Source organism: Chiloscyllium plagiosum, unplaced genomic scaffold (assembly GCF_037043375.1).
Source record: "Chiloscyllium plagiosum isolate Xiang-an unplaced genomic scaffold, Cpla_swu_hap1 HiC_scaffold_31, whole genome shotgun sequence".
NCBI lineage: Eukaryota > Metazoa > Chordata > Chondrichthyes > Orectolobiformes > Hemiscylliidae > Chiloscyllium > Chiloscyllium plagiosum.
In genome coordinates, this window is record NW_028270169.1 from 40,724,111 (window position 1) to 40,751,736 (window position 27,626).

General features: G+C 43.2%; 1 long non-coding RNA gene across 1 annotated transcript in view; it reads left to right on the plus strand.

Moving 5' to 3' along the window:
- LOC122564108 (uncharacterized) overlaps positions 1-24,231 on the plus strand; it is a 36,534-nt gene extending 12,303 nt beyond the window's left edge. The window contains exons 2-3 of the long non-coding RNA XR_015752246.1: positions 22,371-22,492; positions 23,343-24,231. This is a non-coding gene — a long non-coding RNA (uncharacterized LOC122564108). The remainder of the gene's footprint in view (positions 1-22,370; positions 22,493-23,342) is intronic.
- Positions 24,232-27,626: the final 3,395 nt, after the last annotated feature.

Sequence of the window (27,626 nt, forward strand, 5' to 3'; positions counted from 1 at the left end):
TAAAGTGCCTAGTCTGAAAGCGTGATGTTGTTCCTCCAGTTTGAGCTCTAATTTGCTACAGTATTGCAGCACACCGTGGATTTACTTCACATCAGCTCTGCTGAAAAGTCATCTAGATGTGAAACATTAGCTTGGAGAAAGTGAGGACTGCAGATCTTGGAGATCAGGGCTGCGGGATCAGTCGGTTCCAAAGGCAGGCACTGAGGTAGGAGATGTGGCTGTGGTAGCAAGTCTGCTTCTGGACGTGGCTGAAGAGCTTCAGGGCAGAGGAGATGAAGCAGGACTCCAATTTGCAGATTGTTTCAGAGAACATCTCTGGGAGACCCACACCAACCAACTCCACCACACTGTGGCTGAACACTTCAACTCCCCCTCCCATTCCACCAAGAACATGCAGGTCCTGGGCCTCCTCCATCACCAAACCCTAAGCACCCTATACCTGGAGGAAAAACGAATCATCTTCCTCCTTGAGACCCTGCAACCACATGGGATTAATGTGGATTTCACCAGTTGCCTCATTTCCCTTCCCCCCCACCTCATCCCAGTCCCAAGCCTCCAACTCGGCACCCCATCCTCTTGACCTGTCCATCGTCTTTCCTATCTATTTGCTCTACCCTCCTCCAACCTATCACCTTTTCCCGCTTCCTTCATCTACCTATTGCATTCTCAGCTACCTTGCCCCCAGTCCCAAACCTGCCCCACCTATCTCTCAGCATCTTGGCCCACAAGCCTCAATCCTCATGAAGAGCTTATGCCCGAAACATCAATTTTCCTGCTCCTCAGATACTGCCTGACCTGCTGTGGTTTTCCAGGAATCCCTGAAGAAGGGCTTATGCCCGAAACGTCGATTCTCCTGTTCCCTGGATGCTGCCTGACCTGCTGCGCTTTTCCAGCAACACATTTTCAGCTCTGATCTCCAGCATCTGCAGACCTCACTTTCTCCTCAGAATGCTTTACAGCCAATTAAGTTTTTCTGAAGTGTAGTTACTCTTTTCAGTGTAGGGAACACAGCTGCTAATTCCTTTACAGCAATCTGACAAACAGCAAAGTGGCCGTGATCAGATAATCTGTAGTTTGTAACGGAGAATGCTGGAGATCAGAGTCAAAAGGTGTGGCGTTGGAAAAGCACAGCCAGTCAGGCAGCATCCAAAGAGAGGGAGGATCGACGTTTTGATCATAAGTTCTTCATCAGGAATGTTTTCTGATGAACATTCCTGATGAAGAGCTTATGCTCCAAAAATTGACTCTCCTGCTCCTCGGATGCTGCCTGACTGGCTGTGCTTTTCCAGTGCCATACTTTTTGATTCTGTAATTTGTAATGCAGACCAAGAGATAAGTATTGGTCTGGACACCACTGGTAAATCTCCTGTTCTTCTTCAGAATAGGAATCTTTTGAATCCACCCAAAGCTAGTGGAAGGCTTAGTTTAGGATCTCACTTGGAAAGCAGTTCCTGCAATTGTGAAGTACAGAGGAACTTCAATTATCCGAACAACATGGGTGGAGAGTATTCCTTTCGGATAATCGAAATATGAATAATCGAATGTCGGATAACACAATTTAGACAAGCACCAGGACCTTGTGATCTTGCTAGATAATCCGAAATTCAGATAATCGAATGCTGGATAATCGACGTTCCTCTGTACTCCCTGCTGCACTGGAGTATGAGCCTTGATGTTTGTACTCAAGTGATTGTGTGGAACTTAAACCAAAAACCTTGCGCGAGGTTAAAAATGTTACCAGTTAGGTCTAGGCTGACACATTAAATTAGACAATAGACAATGGACACTAGGTGCAGGAGTAGGCCATTCTGCCCTTCGAGCCTGCACCACCATTCAATATGATCATAGCTGATCATCCTTAATCAGTATCCTGTTCCTGCCTTATCTCCATAACCCTTGATTCCACAATCCTTGAGAGCCCTATCCAACTCTTTCTTAAATGAATCCAGAAACTGGGCCTCCACTGCCTTCTGGGGCAGAGCATTCCACACAGCCACCACTCTCTGGGTGAAGAAGTTTCTCCTCATCTCTGCCCTAAATGGTCTACCGCGTATTTTTAAGCTGTGTCCTCTGGTTCGGCACTCACCGATCAGCGGAAACATGTTTCCTCCCTCCAGTGTCCAATCCTTTAATAATCTTATATGTCTCAATCATATCCCCTCTCAGTCTTCTAAACTCAAGGGTATACAAGCCCAGTCGCTCCAGTCTTTCAGCGTAAGGTAATCCCGCCATTCCAGGAATTGACCTCGTGAACCTACACTGCACTCCCTCAATAGCCAGAATGTCTTTCCTCACATTTGGAGACCAGAACTGCACACAATGCTCCAGGTGTGGTCTCACCAGGGCCCTGTACACTGCAGAAGAACCTCTTTGCTTCTATACTCAATCCCTCTTGTTATGAAGGCCAGCATGCCTTCTTCACTACCTGCTGTACTTGCATGCTTACCTTCATTGACTGGTGTACAAGAACACCCAGATCTCTCTGTACTGCCCCTTTACCTAACTTGATTCCATTTAGGTAGTAATCTGCCTTCGTGTTCTCGCCACCAAAGTGGATAACTATACATTTATCCACATTAAACTGCATCTGCCATGCATCTGACCACTCACCTAACTTGTCCAGGTCACCCTGTAATCTCCTAACATCCTCATCACATTTCACCCTGCCACCCAGCTTAGTATCATCAACAAATTTGCTAATGTTATTACTAATACCATCTTCTATATCATTAACATATATTGTAAAAAGCTGCGGTCCCAGTACTGATCCCTGTGGTACCCCACTGGTCACAGCCTGCCATTCCAAAATGGAGCCGTTTATCACTACTCTTTGTTTCCTATCAGTCAACCAACTTTCAATCCAAGTTAGTACTTTGCCCCAAATACCATGCACCCTAATTTTGCTCACGAACTCCTATGTGGGACTTTATCAAAAGCTTTCTGAAAGTCCAGGTACACTACACCTACTGGATCTCCCTTGTCCATCTTCAGAGTTACATCCTCAAATAATTCCAGAAGATTAGTCAAGCATGATTTCCCCTTCATAAATCCATGCTGACTCTGACCTATCCTGTTACTACTATCCAGATGTGTTGTAATTTCATCCTTTATAATAGATTCCAGCATCTTTCCCACCACTGAGGTGAGACTAACTGGTCTATAATTTCCTGCTTTCTCTCTCCCACCTTTCTTAAAAAGTGGTATAACATTAGCCACCCTCCAATCCGCAGGAACTGATCCCGAATCTATCGAACTCTGGAAAATAATCACCAACGCATCCACGATTTCTCGAGCCACCTCCTTCAGTACCCTGGGATGTAGACCATCAGGCCTGGGGACTTATCAACCTTCAGACCTAACAGTCTCTCCAACACCAATTCCTGGCAAATATAAATTCCCTTCAGTTCAGGTGCTTCAGCCACTGTTACCTCAGGGAGATTGCTTGTGAATTCCCCAGTGAACACAGATCTGAAGTACCAATTCAATTCTTCTGCCATCTCTTTGTTCCCCGTAATATATTCCCCTGTTTCTGTCTTCAAAGGCCCAATTTTAGTCTTAACAATTTTTTTGCCTTTCACATACCTAAAAAAACTTTTACTATCCTCCTTTATATTCTTGGCCAGTTTACCTCCGTACCTCATTTTTTCTCTGTGTATTTCCTTCTTAGTAATCCTCTGTTGTTCTTTAAAAGCTTCCCAGTCCTCTGTTTTCCCACTTATCTTTGCTATGTTATACTTTTTCTCTTTTAACTTTATGTTTCTTAACTTCCCTCATCAGCCACGGCCACTCATGCCTCCTCCTAGGATCTTTCTTCCTTTTTGGAATGAACTGATCCTGCAACTTCTGCATTATACACAGAAATATCCGCCATTGTTTCTCCACTGTCATCCCTGCTAAGGTATTGCACCATTGAACTTTGTCCAGCTCCTTCCTCATAGCTCCATTGTTCCCTTTATTCAACAGAAATATTGTCACTTCCGATTGTACCCTCTCCCTCTCAAATTGCAGATTGAAACTTATTGTATTATGGTCACTACTTCCCAATGGCTCCTTCACTTCGAGGTCCCTGACCAATTCTGGTTCATTGCACAATACCAGATCCAGAATTGCCTTCTCCCTTGTCGGCTCCAGCACCAGCTGTTCTAAGAATCCATCTCTGAGGCACTCCACAAAGTCTCTTTCTTGAGGTCCAATACCATCCTGATTTTCCCAGTTGAAATCCCCCATAACAACTGTAGTAACATCTTTGCGACAGGCCAATTTCAGCTCCTGATTTAACTTACATCCGACATCCAGACTACTGTTTGGGGGCCTGTAGATAACTCCGAAGAGGGTCTTTTTACCCTTAGTATTTCTCAGCTCTATCCACACTGACTCTACATCCCCTGATTCTAGGTCCCCCTGCGTAAGGGACTGAATATCATCCCTTACCAACATGGCCACCCCACCCCCTCTGCCCGTCAGTCTGTCCTTATGATAGCACGTGTAGCCTTGAATATTCATTTCCCAGGCCCTGTCCACTTGAAGCCACGTCTCAGTTATCCCCACAATATCGTATCTGCCAATTTCCAAAAGAGCCTCAAGCTCATCCATCTTATTTCTAATGCTTCGTGCATTCATGTATAGTATTTTTAATTTGTTACTGCCCTCACCCCTCCCATCAACTCCTATTTCACGCAACCTTACAGCATAATTGTAGGGCTAGAGGAGGTTACAGTGATATAGAGGGGAAAGGGCATGGAACAATTTGAAAATAAGGATAAAAATGTTAAAATCAGACCAGTGAGCACAGACATTGATGGATGAATGGGGCTTGGTATGAGTTGGGACATGGGGTTTTGGATGATGTCAAGTTTAGAAAAATAAAGTCCATTTATATAGCATATGTCATGACCATCAGATATCTGAGAGCACTTCACAGTCAACTACATGCTTATGAAGTATAGTCACAGTTGGGCTGGCAATCAGTTCTTGTGACATTGATTGAAGGATATAAATGATGAGTGGAATCTTACTAGACTCTGAACAATGGGGGCTATGGCGAGATGATTGGCAAATCCCATCTTGACACAAGATCACCTTGTAGATTGTTTTAAAGTTAACCTGTTCAGACACATTATCAGGTTATAGTCCAACAGGTTTATTTGGAAATACAAGCTTTCAGAGCCTTCATGAGGAGCAGCGCTCCAAAAGCTTGTACTTTCAAATAAACCTGTTGGACTGTAACCTGGTGTTATGTGATTTTTAATTTTGTCAACCCCAGTCCAACACTGGTACCCCCACTTCATGTCAGACATGTTATGGCACACCTCTTGAAGGTAGAAATTGAAACCAAGTCTTCTAGCTTAGAGGTAGGGACACTATCACTATATCACAAGAATCTACGCCATATATTGTATGCTTTTTGTCATGCAGCCTGATGAGATCCTCGCAAGGCAACAGCAAATTTCCCACTAATGCTCATTACTGCTTGTTGAACAGCTCAACATACTGTGGGTTGTGATCTTACCAAATTTATCATACAAACTAGCTGCCCAGAAAACTCAATACAAAAATCAGAGTAGGTGTTTGGCAGGTTGAACTTGCAGAGTGGAGCAGAATCCTGAGGCAATAGCTGCCCATACCCTTCCCATATGGACATTGGCACTCCAATTTCAGGGAGCCATCAGCACTATGCTGGCATCCTCTAATGCACTGACACTACACCCTGATGGTCTAGCTCATTGGCAACTAGTAGCGCACAGCTGCGTCAGGTACAGGTGATGTACAGCAGAGGAACCCAATTCAATACACACATTCTCATGAATAGTAGAATTTTGGATGATCTCAAGCTTGAAATGAGCAGAAATTGGGGATAAAACAACAATATATTAAAATACTCAAGCCTAGAGAGAACAGAGGTGTGGACAAGGGTTTCAGCAACAGATCAGCTGAGGCAAAGGTGAAGTAGCACAAGGTTTCAGAGGGGAAATAGGCAGTAAGAACAATGAAAAGAGAACAAAGAAAACTTACAGCCCAGGAACAGGCCCTTTGGCCCTCCAAGCCTGAGTCAATCCAATGTACTGTCTAAACCTGTCGGTCAATTCCTTAGCATCTGTATCCCTCTGCTCCCCACTTACTCATGCATCTGTCCAGATGCATCTTAAATGAATCTACCGTGCCTGCCTCTACCACCTCTGCTGGCAACTCATTCCAAACGCCCACCACCCTCTGTGTGAAGTACCTGCCGCGTGTATCCCCCTTAATCTTTCCACCTCTCACTTTGAAAGCATGACCTCACCCATTATTGAATCCTGCACCCTGGCAAAAAGCTTGTCGCTATCCACCCTGTCTATACCTCATGATTTTGTAAACCTCAATCAGGTCCCCCCTCAATCTCCTTTTTTCTAATGAAAATAAACCTAACCTACTTAACCTCTCTTCATAGCTAGCACCTTCCATTCCAGGCAACATCCTCATAAACCTTCTCTGCATCCTTTCCAAAGCGTCCACACCCTTTTGGTAATGTGGCGACCAGAACTGTACACAGTATTCTAAATGAGACTGAACCAATGTCTTGTACAATTTTAACATGACATAGAGACTGGTCGGAACCTCACCTTGGGGTTGTATGACACAAAGATTGTGCCAGTATGTTTTGGCCTGAGGTAGCTTTTAGGAACAGGTAGGCAGTAGATGGGTTGGGACCAGATTTTTGGAGGGCATGGAAGAAAATGCTTTTCGGTGGTCAATATTTGATTGGAAGAAATTTCTCCACATCAATACTAGATATTGGTCAAGTGGCCTTATAATTTTAAGACAGTCAAGAGTTCAAGATGAGTATGTTATTGCTAAACGTCATTGATGTAGACATAGACACTAATTCTGTATTTTTGGATGATATACCTGTGGCAGCAAATGGATTAGAAAGAGGAGGGGACTAAGGGGGAAATCAGGTGGAGAGCCAGAAGAGAAGCCCAATGTAGATGATTCTCTGGCTATAATTTAATAAATAAAATTGAATGAGGGTAAGAACAGTCGTTGATGAATTCCATTTCTAGCATTCTGTGAAAATGTAACATTCAGAAAGTAAATTATGAGTTGCCAGGTGACAACATTCAATTCTGCCCAGAAATGCAGAGGTTCTTTTTGCAAAGTTTTCAATTGGTCACTCAGGACAGTTTGGGAGTTACTGAAGAGGATTTTGAAGTTTATAGGTAGCTAAGTACGATTAGATTAGATTCCCTACATTGCGGAAACAGACCCTTCAGCCCAACAATTCCACACTGACCCTCCGAAGAGTAACCTACCCAGACTCGTTTCTCTTCTTTTACCCCTGACTAATGCACCTAACACTATGGGCAATTTAGCATGGCCAATTCACGTGACCAGCACATCTTTTGGAATGTGGGAGGAAACCCACGCAGACATGGTGAGCGACTTAAAAACATAAGTAAATTTCATGCTAGGCAGTGCTGATGTTAACTGTGTTGCCAAGGCAGCTGAATTACACAGACTTTGTGTACGGAAGACTCAAGAAAGTCTTAGTGCAGTTGCATTACTCTGTGTAGTGGAGGCTCAGGGAAATCCCAGGAGCTGTGATGACTCAGAAGAAGATGTGTGCCACTAATAATTCAGTACAGCTGAGAGTGAGGGTTGAAAGATTCACAAGCAGTATTTGCTGGATACAGTTGATAAGGTTAGAGCTTAGGGAAATGTCCAGGGCAGTTTTAGCTTTGTGATATTAGCTGCATTGAAGAGCTGGAGTTCTGCTTATGAGTTCTGGAAGGAGTTTGGTAGGCCAGGAGAGGAGGTTCAAGAAAGTAGAGCGATCAACCAGAGTAAGGGCAGTTTTGAGGCATTCTATGACAAAGCAGTTATTGAGAGGATTTTCAAGTTCAGGTAATCAAAATGGAAAATCTGTCACCCCTTGCAAAGGTTAATGAGTTTTGATGACTCAGTGTGTTATTAACGTCTGGAAGGAGTTGCTGAGAAATCCATAGGATCTGCCTTCATCACATTTCCTATTTAATGTGTGCGGTCAGGTATTCAATATTACTGATTTTTTCCACATGTTAATTTTGAGTATTAGAAATAAGTTGCACATCTAATGTTGGTTATATTCATGTTTTAACACTGTCTAGTAAAATCGAATGTTATTTGTTCAAAACAGTGGAATCTTATTTTTACCATGAGATCAAAATCATGAATTGACTGGTTACTAACAAAATGGCATAGATTTAATGTGATGTGCAAAAAATGCAAGGTTAATGTGAGAAACAATTTTTCATACAGCAGTTAGTTTGGATATGGAATTCATTGTCTGGAAATATAGTGGAGGCAGGATTAATTAAGGTGTTCAATAGGCCATTGGATGAGTTTTTGTATAGAAATAGTGTGGAAGGGCATGGGAGAACGCAGGAGATTGGCATAGGTAATGGTGTTGGTTTGAAGAGCCAGTGCAGGCATGATAGGTCAAATGGCTTAGTTTTGCACTGTAACAATTCTGAGATGTTATTGTCTTCGACTTTTATATCTCTCATTTGGTCTATTTAAAAGTTACTTGTGCCTAGCGAGAATGTTACAAATTTGGCAGCATTGTTGGGGATCCAGCAAGTCCCACCGAGCTAGACTACAGCACCAGGAACATGGTGCAGCCAATTGTGTCAAAGGTTACAGAGGGGACAAAGGGATGAAGAGGGATAGTTTATGTTGTTCATAGTTATGTAGGATGACATTTATGAGTTAGATGAGGGCTGCTTCAGAACTGCAGCAGTGCAAAAATCCAACTGAAGAGATCCGGACATATCACCTGGGAAATATAGGAATGGACTTTGGAGATAATAACATATTTCAGGACTTTCTATAAGAAAGTGGTGTTGAAGATGTGACAGTAGTTTGAAAGGGCAGAGGAGTGAAGGTCTGGTCTTACTACCAGGTGAGATTTCCCAAGTTCTTACATTTCCAGATAGATTACTTTAAACTGTTAAACATTTGAGGCAGGAGGGTCGAACTGCCTCCCCTTCTTTACTTACTCTCTCTTTCAATTGGTTGCACAATTAACAAAGCTGTTCATTTATGAATACCTTGCTCCCAGACCAAATTATGTTTTAAAAGGAGCTAATTTAATTGGGTTCTTTTCAGTTAACAAAGAATAAGATTATTAATTACAAAACATGCTAAGAATTAAGAACACAACTCACAGACACACTGATTAGAAATGAGAAATGAATCCAAAAATGATGCAAATTGAAAGATATCCAGTTTCTGGGTCATTCAGGATGAGTAAATGGAAGTACATTGGAGTCACTACAATGGTTGTAACCAGTAGTGTTGACATTAGAGCATTGAATAGTCAATTCCAAAATTCACTGCATTGAAGACTGAAATCTTTTTGCCTTGATTACATCCCACAGTGGCTCGGAGGACTCAGAGTGAGTGACTGTCTTTCTCTTTCTTTACCTGTATTGTAGAGGCATTTCATGCGGTTCTCAAAGTTGAGATGTTCACAAAACAGTAGACCACATAAAGAATGTCCGGCCACTAACCACTGACTGGTTTGTGGATTGCTTTTAACCCCTGCCCCTTTGTATTCTTGGGAAAACACAAATTAATCTCTCACTCAGGTTACTGTCTTTTTTTTTACCATCATGTTCATAAATTAAGGTATTCACAGGGGATTACAGTTTGGATTGTAGTGCATTTTACTTTTGAAAATTCTTTGTCTTGTGCATGCATGACATACCAAGGTTTCTCTCCATATAGCCGCTATATTTATATCTGCAAAACATTTGCCTTATCAGCCCTCTTTTGAAAATGTATAAGTTAGGTATGTCCTTTGGAGATCCAAGGCATTGATCTGTGGGCATGACATTGAGAAATGTTATAAAGAAGATAGTATAAAGATTCAAAGTAGAAGGAGACAGTACTTGAGGAAAGAGAATCATTCATGATGTCAGCTAACATCAAGTGCGGTTTAGTGGAACTAGAACAAGAGGTCTCTCTCCTGGACATGATGGGTTCATAGGGGGAAGATGAAGTGGACAGGATAGAAACAAGAAAAATACACAAGTTTACAGCTAGGGTTGGTGAAAATAATTTGACATGAAAGGGAGAAAGTGATTAGGGTTAGGTTTTGGGGTTTATATAATCTCAATATTCATGACAAAAGATTGATTTAGGGTTTCAGCAGCAGACAAGCTAAAACAAAGATTGAGTCACGTAGTGCCTTCAAGGTGGAAACTGACCATCTGAGTGATATTATGGATGTGTGGTAGGAAAATAATCTCATGTTAAAATATCACCAAGATCAATTATGATCAAATACACCAAGGTTGTGAACAGGCTGATTTAGTCCTCAAGCCCTGGGAGAGGAATAGTGGCAAGAATTAAGTTTGTGGCATGGATGAAAGGCAACAATTTTGGTCTTCCCTATATTTGGCTGGAGGAAATTTCTGTTCCTTTGGTACCAGATCTCAATAAGCAATCTGAGAGTTTAAGTGGAATGATCAAGAGATAGAAATGAGGTCAATATCTCTCTGGGATTCCATTTTTAAACTGCTCAGCCCAAATGGGATGGTAGGGAACCAGAATTTGATGAAAATTAAGCTCTTGGACCAGTGTAGGACTGGAGCAGGTTAGAGAGTGGGAGAAGGTAAGAGTTATGAGGAGATCTGAACTTAAAATTTGATGAATTGAATGACTGGGACTGAAGTAAATCAGTGAGTGAACTAATCTGATTTCAGGTTCGGAAATATACACCAGAGATTTAGGTAAGTTCAAGTTTACAGAAAAAGGTGATGGGGGGCTAACAGAGAGATTTGGAATAGTTGAGTCTGATTTTCATTCACCATTTTAGATGACAAAGAACTGAGCTCTGAAGGAAGAGTGTCTAAAATGTTGAACTGTGATTTTCAACATAAGCAATTGATCTACTTAGCATTTGTAAAGTTTTCTATTTTTTCATTATGATCTAGTATAGTGCAACAGTGACATCTTGTGACCAAAAAAAAACCCACAACAGATGCTGAAAAAGCACACATTATGCATGCATGACAATGGGAAATATACCACACAGTTCAAAATTTAAAATGTCAGTACAGAGATGTTTATGCTAAACATGGATAATGAATCTTTGAATCTCTGGGTACATATATTTGAACAAAATTATAGTTCACAAAATCAAAGAATTGTTACAGTACAGAGGGTCATTTAGCCTATGGTGCTTGCACTGGGTCTCTCAGCATTTTAACTTGATGCCAATCCCCATAATTCTGCATGTTGTTTTGATGTAAATATTCATCCAATGTCTTCTCGAATGCTTCAATGAATCTGCCCCACCATACATCCAGGTGGAGTATTCCAGACTCTTGACTACTCGCTGTTTGAAAATGTTTCTACTCACCTTGCACTTGTGCTTTTTGTGGGAAACTTTACATCTGTGTTCTCTAGTTTTCGATCTGTTTAAAAGCAGCATATCTCTCTATCTACTCTGTCCAGACTCCTCATTATTTTGAAAACTTCTTTCAAATCTCCTCTTAGCCTTCTTCTCTTCAAAGAAAACATTCAGTCATAGAGTTGAGCAGCAATGAAAGAGGCCCTTTAACCCCTTCAACGCATTGTGCCTATGCTGGCCATCAAAATTTATCTACTTTAGTACCATTTTCCATTACTTGGTCCATAGCCTCGTATATTATGGCTCTTCAAGTGTTCATTTAAATATTTCTTCAATGTTATGATGGATCCCACCTTCATCACACATTCATAAGTTCATACAATATAGGAGCAGAATTGCACCATTTGGCCCATCGGGTCTGCTCCACCATTCAATTATGGCTGATATGCTCCTCACCCCCATTTTCCTGATTTCTCTCCATATCCTTCCAACCCATTACCAATTAAAAATCTGCCTAACACCTTCTTAAATTTACTCATTGTCCCAGCATCCATCACACTTTGGGGTAGTCAATTCCACAGATTCAGAAGTAGTTTCTCCTCAACTCTGTTTTAAATTTGCTACCCCTTATTCAAAGACTATGACCTCACATCCTAGAGTACTCCACAAGAGGAACAATCTGATCCATGTCTATTTTATCCGCAATTTTTATCATCATGAATACCTCAATTTGGTCTCCCATCATTCTTCTGAATTCCAGAGAGTATTGGCCTAAACTATTCAAACTCTTTTCAGATAACAAACCCCTCATCTCTGGGATCAATCTAGTGGTACTCCTTTGAACTGCCTCCAATGCCATTACATCTTTCCTCAAATAAGGGGACCAAAATTGTGCACAATACTCCATGTATGGTCTCACTAATACCTTGTGTAGTTGCAACAATACTTCCTTACCTTTATATTCTATTCCATTTGATTCCTTTATTATCTGTTGTACCTGCATATTAATTTTCTGTGACTCATGAACAAGTACATCTAGATCCCGCTGCACGGGAACACCCTGAAGTCTCTCGCCATTAAGATAAAGGTCACCTTCCCATTTTTTTAGACCCAAATGGATGACCTCACACTTATCCACATGAAACTCCATCTGTCACATTTTGGCCTATTCTCCTGACCTATCGATATCCAGTTGTAACTTTCTTATTTCTTCATTGCAATTTACCATCCCGCCTCTTTTGTGTCATCCGCAAATTTGGCTATAGAACCTTATATCCCTGTATCCAAGTTGTTAATGTTGATTGTAAATAGCTGGGGTCCAATGACCGGACCCTGTGGCACCCCACTAGTTACATCATGCCATCCAGAAAAAAAAGCATTTTTCCCGACACTCTGTCTTCTGTCCATCAGCCAATCATCTATCCAGGCTAATAAATTACCCCAATCCCATATGATCCAACCTTGTGAATTAACCTTTTGTGCAGCACCTTCCGGATGTCCAGATAAATTACATCTACAGCATCCCCATTATCCACTTTGCTTGTTACATCTTCAAAAAACTCTAGCAAATTAGTCAAACATGATTTGCCCTTCAAAAAACCATGCTGACTCTGATGGATAGCGTTTTGATTTTGCAAATGTCCTGATATTGCTTCCTTGATAATTGATTCTAACACTCAAGTAGCAAGTTCAAAATACCAACCACTCACTGAATGAAACAATTTTTCCTCAAATCCTCTTGAAATATCCTGCCCTTGCCTAAAATCTGTGGTCCCTGGTTGGTATCCTCTCTATTAAGGGGAAGCTTTCCTTCCTCACTACTGTATCTATGATCCTGAATGTTGTAGACCTCAGACAGGTTCCCCCTCCGCCTTCTCTGCTCTAAGGAAAATAACTCTAGCTTATTTAGACTCTCTTCAGAGGTGAATCAGTCCAGCTTGGGCAATAGCCTTATGAATCTCTTCTGCATCCTCTTTATTGCAATAAAATACTTCCTATAGAGCAGTGAACTGAACTGCACACAGTACTCCGGCTGTGGCCAAACTAACACCTTATCCGGTTCTATCATAACCTCATTTGTATTCAATCTTTCAACGAGTAAAATCAAATATTCCAATTGTCTTCCTCACCATCTTATCTACCTTGTTGTTCCATTCAAGGATCTGTGGGCATACACACCAAAATCCCTCTATTCCTGTATATTTTCTAAAGTTTTACCACAAATTCTATTACAAAGTGGACGGTCTACACCTGGAACCAATGTCCTAGGGGGTGCTTTTGCTAACACTGTTGGGGACGGTTTAAACTAATGTGGCAGAGGGATGGGAACCAAATGAGGAGGTTAGTGGACAGTAAGGAGGTAGTAACTAAAGCCTGTAAAGAACTAGGTAATTAAGTCAGCGTGACTGAGGGGAAGAGTAGGCAGGGAGCAGATGATGAACGCAGAGGGACAGGTGGTCTGAGGTGCATTTGTTTTAGTGCGAGAGGTGTAGTAAGTAAGGCATATGGACGTAGGGCTTGGATTAGTACCTGGGTGTATGATGTTATTGCTATTACTGAGACTTGGTTGAGGGAAGGGCAAGATTGGCAACTAAATGTCCCAGGATATAGATGCTTTAGGGGGATAGAGAGGGAGGTAAAAGGGGTGGAGGAGTTGCATTACTGTTCAGAGGGGATGTCACAGCTGTACTGAAGGAGAGCAATATGGAGGACTTGAGCAGTAAGGCAATATGGGCAGAGCTCAGAAATAGGAAGGATATGGTAAAAATGTTGGAGCGTGAGATAGTTACAAGTATGGAAACAGATTATGGAAAGATGTAGGAGCAACACGGTGGTAGTGATGGGAGATTTTAATTTTCCCAACATTGATTGGGATTCACTTAGTGCTAGAAGTTTCAATGGAGCAGAGTTTATAAGGAGCATCCAGGAGGGTTTTATAGAGAAGTATACAAATAGTCCAACTCAGGAAGGGGCCATACTGGACCTGGTGTTGGAGAATGAGCCCGGCCAGGTGATTGAAGTTTCTTTGGGAATAGTGATCACAATTCTGTAAGTTTTACAATACTTGTGGACAAAGACGAGAGTGGTTCTAAAGGAAAAGTGCTAAATTGGGGGAAGGCCAACTATAGTAAAATTTGGCAGGAGCTGGGGAATGTGAATTGGGAGCAGCTGTTTGGAAGTAAATCCACATTTGATATGTGGGAGGCTTTTAAAGACAGGTTCATTAGAGTGCAGGACACACATGTCCCCGTGAAAATGAGGGAGAGAAATGGCAAGATTAGGAAACCATGGATGACAGGTGAAATTGTAAGATTAGCTAAGAGGTAAAAGGAAGCCTACATAAGGTCTAGGCGACTGAAAACAGATGAAGCTTTGGAAGAATATCGGGAATGTAGGACCAATCTGAAACGAGGCATTAAGAGGGCTAAAAGGAGTCATGAAATATCTGTAGCAAACAGGGTTAACAAAAATCCAAAGTCTTTTATTCGTATATAAGGAGCAAGAGAGTAACTAGAGAAAAGGTTGGCTCACTCAAGGACAAAGGAAGAGGTTATGCGTGGAGTTAGAGAAAATGGGTTAGATTTTTAATGAGTACTTTGCATTGGTATTCACCGAGGAGAGGAACATGACGGATGTTGAGGTTAGGCATAGATGTTTGATTACTCTAGGTCAAGTCAGCATTAAGGAAGGAGGTAGTGCTGGGTATTCTAAAAGACATTAAAATGGACAAGTCCCCAGATCCAGATGGAATCCATCCTAGGTTACTGAGGGAAGCAAGAAAGGAAATAGATAGAGGCCTTAACAGATATCTTTGAAGCATCCTTGAACACGAATGATGTCCCGGAGGACTAAAGAGTTGCTAATGTTGTCTCCTGGTTTAAGAAGAGTGGCAAGGATGATCCAGGTAACTATAGACTGGTGAGTTAGTGTTAGGGAAACTACTGGAGAAGATACTGAGGGATAGGATCTATTTACATTTTGAAGAAAATTGGCTTATCAGTGATAGGCAGTATGGTTTTGTGCAGGGAAGGTCATGTCTTACCAACTTAATAGAATTCTTTGAGGAAGTGACAAAGTTGATTGATGTCATATACATGGACTTCAGTAAGGCATTTGATAGAGTTCTCTATGGTAGGCTGATAGAGAAAGTGAAGTTGCATGAAGTCCACGGTGTACTAGCTAGATGGATAGAGAACTGGCTGGGCAACAGGAGACAGACAGTAGTAGTGGAAGGGTGTATGTCAAAGTGGAGAACTGTGACTAGTGTTGTTCCACAGGGATCCATGCTGGGATCACTGTTGTTTGTGATATGCATAAATGATCTGGAGGAAGGTATAGCTGGTCTGATTAGCAATTTTGCAGATGACACTAAGATTGGTGGAGTAGCAGATAGTGAAGGGGACTGTCAGAGAATGCAGCAAAATATAGATAGATTGGAGAGTTGGGTGGAGAAATGGCAGATGGAGTTCAATCTGGGCAAATGTGAGGTGATGCATTTTGGAAGATCCAATTCGAGAGTGAACTATACAGTAAATGGAACAGCCCTCGGGAAAATTGATGTACTTATAGACCTGGGTGTTTACATTCTTTGTACCCTGAGGATGGCAACGCAGGTCGATAGAGTGGTCAAGAAGCATATGGCAAGTTTTCCTTCATTGGAGGGGGTAGTGTACAAGATTGGCACATTATGTGACAATCGTATAGGACTTTCGTTCGGCCACATTTCTGCGTACAGTTCTGCTCGATACATTACCAGAAGGATGTGGATGCTTTGGAGAGGGTGCAGTGGAGGTTCGCCAGGATGTTGCCTGGTATGGAGAGTGCTAGCTATGGAGAGTCATAGAGATGTACAGCACGGAAACAGACCCTTCGGTTCAACTTGTCCATGCCGACCAGATATCCCAACCCAATCTAGTCCCACCTGCCAGCACCCAGCCCAAGTTGAGTAGATTAGGATTATTTTCATTAGAAAGATGGAGGTTGACGGGGGACCTGATTGAGGTCTACAAAATCATGACAGGTATAGACAAAGTGGATAGCAAGAAGATTTTTCCAAGAGTGGGGGACTCAATTACTACAGGTCACATTGTATAATGGTACAATAATAGCTATCCTCCAGACCTCGGGCAACTCTCCTTTGAAAATTAATGCCAGGGTACCTGCAAGTTCTTCCCTCACCTCTCACAACAGCTTGGGATCTACCTTATGTGGGCCTGGGAAATTATCCAATTTTAAGCCTGCTAAAACCTCTTCCCTCTCAATTGTAATTTGTTCAAGTATGTTGCAGTATTTGTCCCAAATTTTTATAGATACATCATTGAAAATAGAAACTAACTAAAGAAGAAATAACTAAAGAAGAAATACTTGCAGAACACATTGTCATGGTACGCTGTTCCCAGATACAGTCCTCTCTGCGTGCGCATGCACAGAACACAATGGCGTGGTACGTCATTCCCGGAAACAGTAATCTCTGCGTACATAACACAAGAAACCATCTTTTGCTGGCTTTTGTTTGTACACGTCATCCAGACTATAAAAACTGCTGTACCTGTTGTTCTGTGAGAGACGGCGTGGTCAAGTCCTGCGGTTAGGGTCAAAATCAATCTGCCCCTCCCAAAAACATTTGATTTAATAAATTTGATTGACTTGCTTCTAAATTTGATTGACTTGCTTCTAAATTTGAGTTTTATTAATTTTACTACAACAAATTAGCGCTGCGAGCAGGGTCCTTTTCATGGTCCCGGATAGGGTGGCCACCTCCCAGTGTCGGTGCAGGATATCGGACAAAAGTTGCTCAAACTACAGAAGCTGTTGACTTAGTAAGAGTGAATGAGAGTGTCCGTTGTGTGACCTCTGAGTTGAGTCATATTCAGATGCCAGTGTAATTGTTCCTGCCTAGGATAAAGGCCTAGATTAAATAAGCAGGATATAGAGAAATGATCACTCCCTAAAACAGGTGTCACCGGCCTCTGAGAAGATTGATTCCGGGTGAGATGTGGCAGGTGAGAAAACACGCAGCAGTCGTAGCTGGTTGGTAAATGCAGTTGACCAACAGAAGATCCGTGTGTATAAATCTATCAGTGTTATGGTAGGACAGGGAGATCAATGGGGACTCCCGCGATCTCTCATTTGCCAATATATGATAGACAGACATTCTCTCATTCGACAGATGAGAAAGAGTGGGTGGAATATGTCCCAGACCCTAGATCAACAGCGAAATTGGCTCATGGGTGAAATGAAAGATAAGATCAAGAAAATAGGTGTCCTTTTGGTTCATCAATTGGATAGCCTCATAGGTCAGACTTTGGAATCCACAAAGAAATGGACCGAGGGAAAACAAATGCTTCATTCCTGACTAAGGGAACTGGAAAAGAAAAATCAGTTCCTGGAGGATAGTCAGTGGGGATCATAACCACTTTATAATGCCCGGGAGAGCCTGGACTGAACCGTTGGACTACCCTCCCGAGGAAATTAACTCGGTCCCGGTAATTCGCAGTGGGGAAGGAGCTAACGTGAATGCAAAATATAAGCTGTTTATACCAGGTGAATTGCAACAGGTCTTAGCTTCCCTAGGTAGCTTACAGCCCTGCAGTAATAACGCAAAAGTTAGGCTGAATTAGATACCACCTGAGTGGGCCACCAACTACAGTTAAGGGATATCCACCAACTGGTCCAGGCTGCATGCCCTCAGGACGAGTGGTGTCTGACGGGTCTGACATAGCTGATGGTGCACAGCAATGAAATCAAGATTATAGGAGAGGCAGGTGGACCCAGGGTACCCTTATTAAAGCAGATACAGAGGATCAGCAGGAGCCCTTCTGCAGATTTAAGGTTGAAATTGAGGAAACCGCCCGCCAATTGGGCAAAAATAACAAACACCAAACACCAGAAGGGGGAAGGCACCTTCATATATGGGAAATGACTCTTTAGGATTAACCAAGGATGCTCAGGGATTCCCCAGACTGCTCCTACCGGGCGTTCATTCAGGCTTTCAAGGAGGGACTGTCGCCCGTACACCAGGCAGTCCAAAAAATGGGGGTCGTCATTCTCCAAGATTATGACGCCCTGGTAGAATGGGCAACAGGTGTTAAGGAGAACACAGGAGGAAAACCCCTGTGCGTGTAAAGTAGGAAAACCCAGCCGCCATCTCAAAGACAAAATCCAGGCTCATGTGTCACAATTGTGGCAAGATGGGCTACTTTGTCTGGGATTGTAGGGAGATGAAACAGAACAACGGGAAGCCCACTTGTGTCTGTCAGTACTGTGGCAAAGGGGCCACTCTCCAGACGCTTGTTGGGAAAAACACAGCAAACCAATAAACACCGAAAATACATTTGACTGATGTCCAGCAGCCCCTGTGGGCACGGGTGATAAGGAGGGAAGGATTTACGTGTCTGCACTGGTAGGGGCCAGATTGTGTGAGATGCTAGTGGACACAGGAGCCTTCATATCTATTACTGACCTACCCCTGCCCACAACTAACAAAATGATTTATGTGAAGGGGATTAATGGATAACAAACTCTGCGTACTTGAGTGAGACTACTCTGGTAGAAATCAATAACCTGTATATATTAATGCAATCTTATGAGTGTAAAAATAAAAAGGAACTATTATAGGAAATGATTTAATGAAGGAGTACAAAACCCTTATAGACAGTAGGAAAGGTGAATTAATGCGTCAATGTGTCTCCCGTCCCAATGGGAGAAAGGAAAAAATGGGGACTTATGCAAGCAACTTGAGCACTGTCCAAGTCGCCTCCTCTATGGGATACGATTGGCAGCTAGAGGATAATGGCTTTGGTGTCATTTGCACCTCTGTCCCAGGGGGTATGGGTAGAGACTAAATTAGATACAGGCTTGATTAAAATTGACCCCATAGTCGCGGAGGGTCGGGAACACAAGCCGTACCGCCAATACCCAATAAAACCTGAAGCCAGACCAGCAGTTATGGAAACTGTGAAAGGATTAGTGGAGAGGGGAATTCGCCAAGACAATATGAGCACTACTAATTCCCCCACATGACAGCAGTTACTGTCTCACAATTGATTATACAGCCCTAAACAGGGTCACTCCTAAATCACACCCTATAGTCGCCAGCCCATCCACATCTTAAATGGGCTCTCCCTGTTCCACAAAGTCTTTATTATATTGGATATTGCGAATGGATTTTGGTCAATCACCCTCCATCATGACCTCCGAGATAAGCTTGCATTTACCGTCAGGGATAAACAGTATACTTGGACCAGACTTCCCATGGATTCCATAACGGTCTAGCCATCTTTCACTGTGTAATGATTGAGGTACTCTGGGACATCAACCTGTCCCATGGCAGTATGATACTCCAATATGTCGATGACATCCTCCTGGCTTCTGAATCCTAGCCAAAACATCAGGAAGGGCTATATTTAGTCCTGAAGCACTTGGAGGGAAGAGGGTTAAAAGCCAGCCTGAAGAAAGCTCAATTTGGGAAAACTAGAGTGCTTTACTTGAAGCATTTAACTTCCCAAGGCACAACAGAAATGCCTGCAGACAGGAACTGAAAAATGTGTTGCTGGAAAAGCGCAGCAGGTCAGGCAGCATCAAAGGAGCAGGAGAATCGACGTTTCGGGCATAAGTCCTTCTTCAGGAAGTCAGCTAGACAACAGATGCCATGGCCTGTGATAGTCCATTGTGTGAGAAAGGTCTTGGGCTTGTTTAATTACTGCAGGAAGTTTATCCCCAAGTTTGCCAAAGTTGTCAAGCCCATACAACAATTGGTAAAAGGGGGTAAACCTGCAACGGACCCAATTGACTGGGGACCAGAGCAAGACAACTCCTATACAAAACTGAAAGAAGAGTTAATGTCAGCACCAGGACTGGGATTACCAGAAGCTAGTAAAGACTTCCACATTTACTGCAACGAAGAAGGAGGTTTTTACTTGGCAGTATGGCGATAAACAGCGACCTGTGGGGTACTACTTGACTGCTGAGGGTCCCGTAGTGAACGGCTTGCCCAGATGTATAGATGTTTTAAACTGTGCCGCATGGGCTGTGAGGGTCAGTGAGTCTATTGTGATGACAGGGAATATAGTCTTGCATACCAAACAGATGCTTGTAGAAATGTTAAATAAGGGAAAATTACACATGGTTTTTAACATGAAAAGGGCAAAATAGGAGGCTGTTCTTTTGCCACCAACCAAATCCATTACCATTGTACAAGATACCCAGGAAAACCCTGTGGAAGGGATGTTACGTGATGGTGAGCCACGTGTATGTGGGAATGTGGATGATAAAGTAGAGGAAAGTAGAATAAAGGATGTACCCATGAAGGCACAAGATGAGACCCTGTTTGTGGATGGCTAATGGAAATATATAGATAGTTTGACATGAACGGGATGGGCAGTAGTGAACGCGGACCTACGGGTTGTTGAGCGGGGAGAATAGAGGGAGGCCTGTCAGTCTAGGTGGCTGAGTTAGTAGCCCTCACCCAGGACTTCATGGAGGCAACAGGGAAGAGGGTTAACATTTACACTGATAGTAGATATGCATTTGCGATTTTCCACAATTACATAACTGTTTGGTGAAGACAGGGTTTTGTCACCACAGGGGACACCCCTGTCAAGTATGGGCAGATAATAAAGGCCTTACTGGAGGCCAGCGAGCTTCCATTGGAGGCTGCAGTGTTGAAGTACAAGGCCCACTGAGAGAACCAGGTAAACAGAATCCCAAGTGGCACAATTTTAAGGGGAACCCCCAGGCTGCTGACAAAGCTGCTCAATCGACCCTAGAGACAGAAGACATCTATCCTTTGTCTGCCACCTTTGCTGAGGATGGCCCCACCATAAGCATTACTCAACTGCACATTGATACCCCTGAGGGTGAATGTGCCAGGTGGAAGGCACAGGGGTCATGCCAGATGAGAAAGATGTCTGGAGATTGAATGACAAGGTCCTGGCCCCCGCGTGCATCCAACACACTTTTATGCAATTACATCCTGGTGTTTCCCATGTGGGGCGTGATGCTATGATGACCAGCATTGGAAAGAAAGGGTGATGGAAGGGCATAGGCAGAGATATAGTTTGATTCTGTCACTGCTGTGTGACGTGTGCCCAGCACAACCAAGGCAGGCCCATTAAAATTAGAATGGAGCACCAGCATTGCTCAAAGGTCCTGGGAGCATGTATAGATAGATTTTACAGGACCTCTTCCCCAATCCCGTGGGAAGACGTATTGCCTTGTGATTATTGGCTAATTCACCTGGTGGGTTGAGGCCTAACCTGCCCAGAATTGCTCTGCCAACACTGTTACAAGGGTTTTAGCTGAGGAGGTGATTCCCAGGTGGGGGTTGCCATCCCAGATTGACTCCAACCAGGCGACCCATTTTATAGGAAGAGTTGTAAAAACCATATGACACCATATATGGGCATAAACCGAAATTTCACATCCCTTAGCATCCACAAAGGTCTGGCATGGTGGAGTGAATGAACAGAGCTCTTAAAACCTCCCTTGCTAAGGCCATGCAGGACTCTGATTAATGCTGAACTGAAGTCCTGCCTGCTTTACTCATGCGATTCCGGTCCACCACAAGGCGGTTGACTGGTTTAACCCCTTATGAGTCGGTGATAGGTAGGAAAATGCAACTGCCCAAATCCATCATCATGGGGGGGGTTCCAATGTTGACCCTCTCCACGATAGAATACGTCGCTATGTGCTCGAACTGAGTGCCCAGCTGAAGGAGATGCGGAAAGCAGTAAGGGATAAACAGGAGGGGTGGGATGAACAGAGGCAATTAGAGGATTTTCTGGAGGTCCCATTTATGGGTAGTAAGGTTATGATTGACACTCTACCCATTAAACCTGGCTTCACCCCCTAAGTGGAATGGTCCAGATGAGGATATCATTAGCGGTGACATGTCGCCTGTATTGACATACGTGGGAAGGGGGTCTGGAAACATTGTCACATCTGAAGAAATATACAGACACTGGTTGATGATCCTCACCCTCTGCTTTCTTTTCAGATTGACTCCTCTTGAGGCCTGCTGATGTTGTTTGTGTGTGCACAGTTGTTGCAAACGAACCAAGAGTGTGGGCTGTTGCGCGCGGGTGGTATAGCCTTTGGAACCATTTATAACTCCGTTTGGTGAGCTCCCGGATGTTTCTGTTGATTTTTGCCTTTGCCCTTTGCCGAGTAGCCACTGGGGGGGAGCACCAAAGGAATTGTGACGACCAAGGCACTGTTCACCAGAGTAGACACAGGTTACATGTTAATATTTACCTATACATGTCCTATATGCATGTGCATCAATATAACATCTTTAAATGTACTCAAATCCCCGCACACTCTAATCGGGGAGGGGGGATTCCCCTGAGACCCATTCCGTTTAATAAATTAGAAATTGCGGTATGGTGGTTGGACCAGGACCAATCCTCACAATAACCCATTTGGCAGGTTTGTTGCGGGGGTGGGGGGGTGGGTGGGAGTCGTCTGACAGAGAATCTCACGAGTCATTCATGCAAGACCCTGACGGGATCATTTATGCTGTCAATGAAAAGATCACCCAGGAGACTGCACATTATAACATGTAAAACTATAAAGGATGGTTCCAGCCTCACTACCATCTTCCGCATACACCCTCGGCTCTGTCCCTCACAGACACCACAGGTGAAGGAACACCCACCGGAACTATTTGTTTTCAATGTAATTGCATGTCAGGGTGGAATGCCGGAACCTGCGAATGTTCCCATTCCCTGCTCCTTACTCCGCCTGGCCGCCAATCATTTCTTTCTGGAAGTATTCTAAGCCTTGAGGTTGTCAACATGACTACAGGTAAAATGTTCAAAACCATTTGGACTGGAATTCAGACTGATTATCTGAAGACTTACAATGGTACTTATTTTGTCTATGGTTCCAAGGCCTACTCTTGGCTCCCTTCAAATTGGTCTGGATCTTGCTACCTTGCCTATGTGATCCCTTTTGTTTGCCATTGCAGTTCCTTCCGCCTTCTTCCCAACATACACCTACTTCGATCCAAATGGTCCATCACTGAGACTGACTGATTCTTTATGATCACCTTCCCTGCCTATGGAATTGCTAAGGCTGCTGGGGAACTGATCAACACGGCCTCGACCTTGGAAAGGCTGGCTAATGAGACTGCCGATGGCTTTGCAGTTGTTAGCACGACCATCTCTGAGGTGTCGGCTGAGGGTACTGCCACCTGTACTGTTGCGTTGCAGAACCGTTTGGTCCTTGACTATTTGCTAGCAGCACAAGGTAGCACCTGTGCTGTTATTGGCCCTGAGTGCTGCACATACATTCCGGACGCTTCGGACAATATAACTAACCTAGCGGATCACAACTGTTTGGAGGCTGATAAGATCCAGCAGGATGGGAAACAGTTTCATGATTATAATCCCCCAGGGTGGCTAGGATGGCTACAAGTTGGATCTTGGGGCTCGTACCTTTTGCATGCCTTCATCATGTTCATTGTTATTGTCATCGCTTGTTGCGTTGTTATGGCTGTCCTTAACTCATGTTGTAAAGTTTTGACAGCTAGCCTCCACGTTGAGTCGGCTGGGAGTCACCCCCTTTCTGGCCCCACTAATGATTACTGGATGTAGGTGGTCTGGTCGTCATGCTCCCGCATGTCTCGGACCACAAGGGGGACTGAAAATAGAGACTAACTAAAGAAGAAATGCTCGTAGATCACAACAGCGTGGTGCGCTGTTCCCGGAAACAACAATCTCTGCATGCACAAAAAACAGTCTTTCGCAGGCTTTTTTGTACATGTCATCCAGAGTATAAAAACTGCTGTACCTGTTGTTCTGGGAGAGATGATGTGGTCAAGTCCCACGGTTACAGTCAGAATCATGTTGCCCCTCTCAAAGACTTCTGATTTAATAAATTTGATTGACTTATTTCTAAATGAGTTTTATTAATTTTACTTCATCATCCTTTTCTATAGTTAATACAAATGCATTTAAATCTCACTCATGTCTTCTGGTTCCACACAGTTTCCTACTTTGGTCCCTGATGGCTTCAAAGATTATTACCTTGCCCCTAATATAATTATGATATTCCCTTATTTTTCGACCAGTGTTTTATCATGTCCCTTCTTCACTTTCCTAATACATTTTTAATGTAACCCGCTGCACTTTCTACATACCTACTGGGCTTCTGGCATTCTGAGTCTTCAGGGTCTCCTAAAAGCTTTCCTTTTTTCACCTTATGAGAATATATAGGCTCTGCACTTTCACTATTTCCATTTGAAGAACTCTTGCCGCTGTGATGTAGAAAATAGTCCCAACTTCTCCAAACTTTCCTCATAACTGAAATATCTCATCCCTAGGAGCATAAACAACTCTGTACCCTTTCCATTCATTTCCTATCTATCGTGTGGTGTCTAGAACTGTATTCCTACTTCAGCTGAGGTCAACCTTGTGTCTTGTATAAGATCATCACAACTGCCCTGTTCTTATACTTTTTGACCATAGTGATACAGCGTCAAGTTTATTGCAGCTAACTTTTCAGGAGTTTTACCTGAATGACAGGACAGGGGCAATGATGGAATGTTGCTGGCATTCTTACGTGTAACCATTGACCAAAAACTGAACTGCACCAGTCATTTAAATACTGTGGCAACAAAAACAGAGTGGAAATTCTACAGTGAGTAATTTACCTCTCCAAAGCTGTCATAATAAAGGCAATTAAAAGTCAGTGTGAGCTATATACAACATGCATGAAATCTATTATAGTTCTCCAAGTTATAAACTGTTTGCCTATTAAGGAAGGTGACAAGCAGTCATGGGTCATATTAGATAGGTCTCAACTGGGTGAGATGGCTGTAAGGCAGGAGACTTTCAAGACAGGATCATCCTAAAAAAGACTTACAGACTATGTTGACTAGGGCAAATTCTCAGAAAAGATCTGTTTTCTCTTATTTGTTCATAGTACTATCATCCCAACTAATATTACTATTAGTCAGTCAGATCCTAGAATGAAGGGGAAAATTATTGCAGATGCTGGAGTCTGCACTGAAAACAACAAATGCTGGAGATCACAGCGGGTCAGGCAGCATCTGTGGAGAGAGAGAGAGCAAGCTAATGGTTTGAGTCCAGATGACTCTTGATCAGAGCTGAAATGAAGTGCGCACGGTGCAGCATTCATGTTACTGTTGGGAGGGGGTGGAGTGTAGGAAAAAAAGGATGTTGATAGAGCAGATTAAGTAATCGGAATGTGAAAATGGCAGAACAATGGTGTATCTAACTGCCAGGCTTGAAAGAACATATAGTCCCACTTGGGGGTGTGTGAGAGGCGCTTGAAAATGTTGTTGTTTCTGCAAAAATCACAAGGCTGAATCATGAGGGGGGGTGTATGTTAAGCGAGATATGCTTGTACAAACAGCCACAAGTCACGTACTCAGAAATCATAAAGACTCAGTGTGAAGAAGTGATAAGGCCCAGTGTTGCATCAGCAAAAGTAATAAGACTCAGCTATCAAGGGGGGTTGCATGCTAACAACAGGCCACAGACAGATGTGGTAAGCTGATTAGATTAGCTGCACAGAGCAATACAACTGTTACATATGAGGTAAAAGGGGAGGTACAGGGAGGCTCATAGAAAACTATAAATGTGCAATAATATTATTCAGAAGTGTGCCTACTTTGTGGTCACCCGGGCTTGCAAGAACGTATGAATAAAGACTGCTTCTGAATTTGACTCGGACTAAAATTTTTTGGCAGTGAGCTTCGTTTCTCACAATTGGGGGCTCATGTCCGGGATCCTGTCATCACCAGCTGAGTAGGCACCATCGACGGCTGGGAAGATGTGCCTCGATGGTGGATGTCCCTCCCAGCAGACTGACCAGAATCCTCAGGGAGTCATTCTGAACCAGGAAAGAGTTAAGTGGTAATACTTGAACGGTAGGCACAGGGAGACGTCAAGCCAGGCAACTCCATGCACGGACCAAGGTAAGAAAATTGACTTTTAATTACTACCTCGGTGGCTGGGATTGAGTTCTAGTAGTTAATAAGGGACTAACGAAAGAGCTTAACATGGGTAGTACTGGGAATAAAGAAGGAGCCTCTGGGAGAAAAGGAAATGGAAATAGAGGCGGGGTCCCTGGCAACATTCCACCAGAAGGTCCATTGGGGAGGATGTTGAGGAATTGGAAACATAATACTTGTACAAGGGAAAAGGATAAGAAGAAGATGATTAAATATTGTTGTTTTGCATGGACTAAGGAGCCCATTCTTTGTCCCGCCGTCTTCTGGCCAAAGTACAGGTCAGACGAGGACTGGGTTTGTCAATATTTGAACTTGTATGTCAACAGCAAACAGCCCCTTAGTCAGGACGAATCAGATTATGCTTCATGTTGGAAGAGGGGTTCAGGAACAAATAATCATTTAGTTAAAACAGAGAAGAAAGACTCTCCCACGGCGCTGCCTCTGTGGGAATTATTAGATAATCTGACGCCCCCATATAACGAACCTGCAAATAATGCAGAAGAAGAGTCAGGAGGAGCAGGGACAGGGGAATTGGCAGCAGGGACAGGGCCAGAGCCAGAGTCAAAGTCAGGACCAGGGCCGGGGCCGGGGGAAACTAGAATGACAGGGATGATTACCCGCAAACAAAGGGAAAGGCAGAAGGAAAAGTTGGACAAAGAAGTTCCATTATGTATCCCTTCCGTGAAGTCCCAATAGGGGATAAGGAAATCAGGTTTGTAAGTGCACCCCTAACGAGCGGGGAGGTACGGACCTTTAAGAAGGAAATGAAGGTCCTCATAGAAGACCTGGTGGGATTGTCTGAACAAATCGACCAATTTCTGGGTCCCAGTTTATACACGTGGGCGGAACTAATGTCTATATTAAACATTTTATTTACTGGAGAGGAAAGAGAGCTCATTAGAGGAGCCGCGATTAAGATCTGGGACAGGGAGCATCCAGTCGGGGACGGGCAGGCTGGAGAAGGTGAAGCAAAGTTTCCCTTTAGGGACCCCGGGTGGGATAATCAAAATGAAGATCATTGAGAGGACATGAAAGAGCTCAAAGATTTAATATTAAAAGGAATCAGAGAAGCGGCACCGAAGTCATAAAATTTGACAAAGGCGTTTGAAGTGTGCCAGGGAAGGGATGAGACCCCCTCGGCCTTTCTCCAAAGGTTAAGAGATTCTATGAGAATGTATTCTGGAATAGATCTGGAAGGGTCAGTAGCAGAAGGGCTACTGAGGGTACATTTTGTAACAAAATCATGGCCAGACATCCAGAAAACGATTCAAA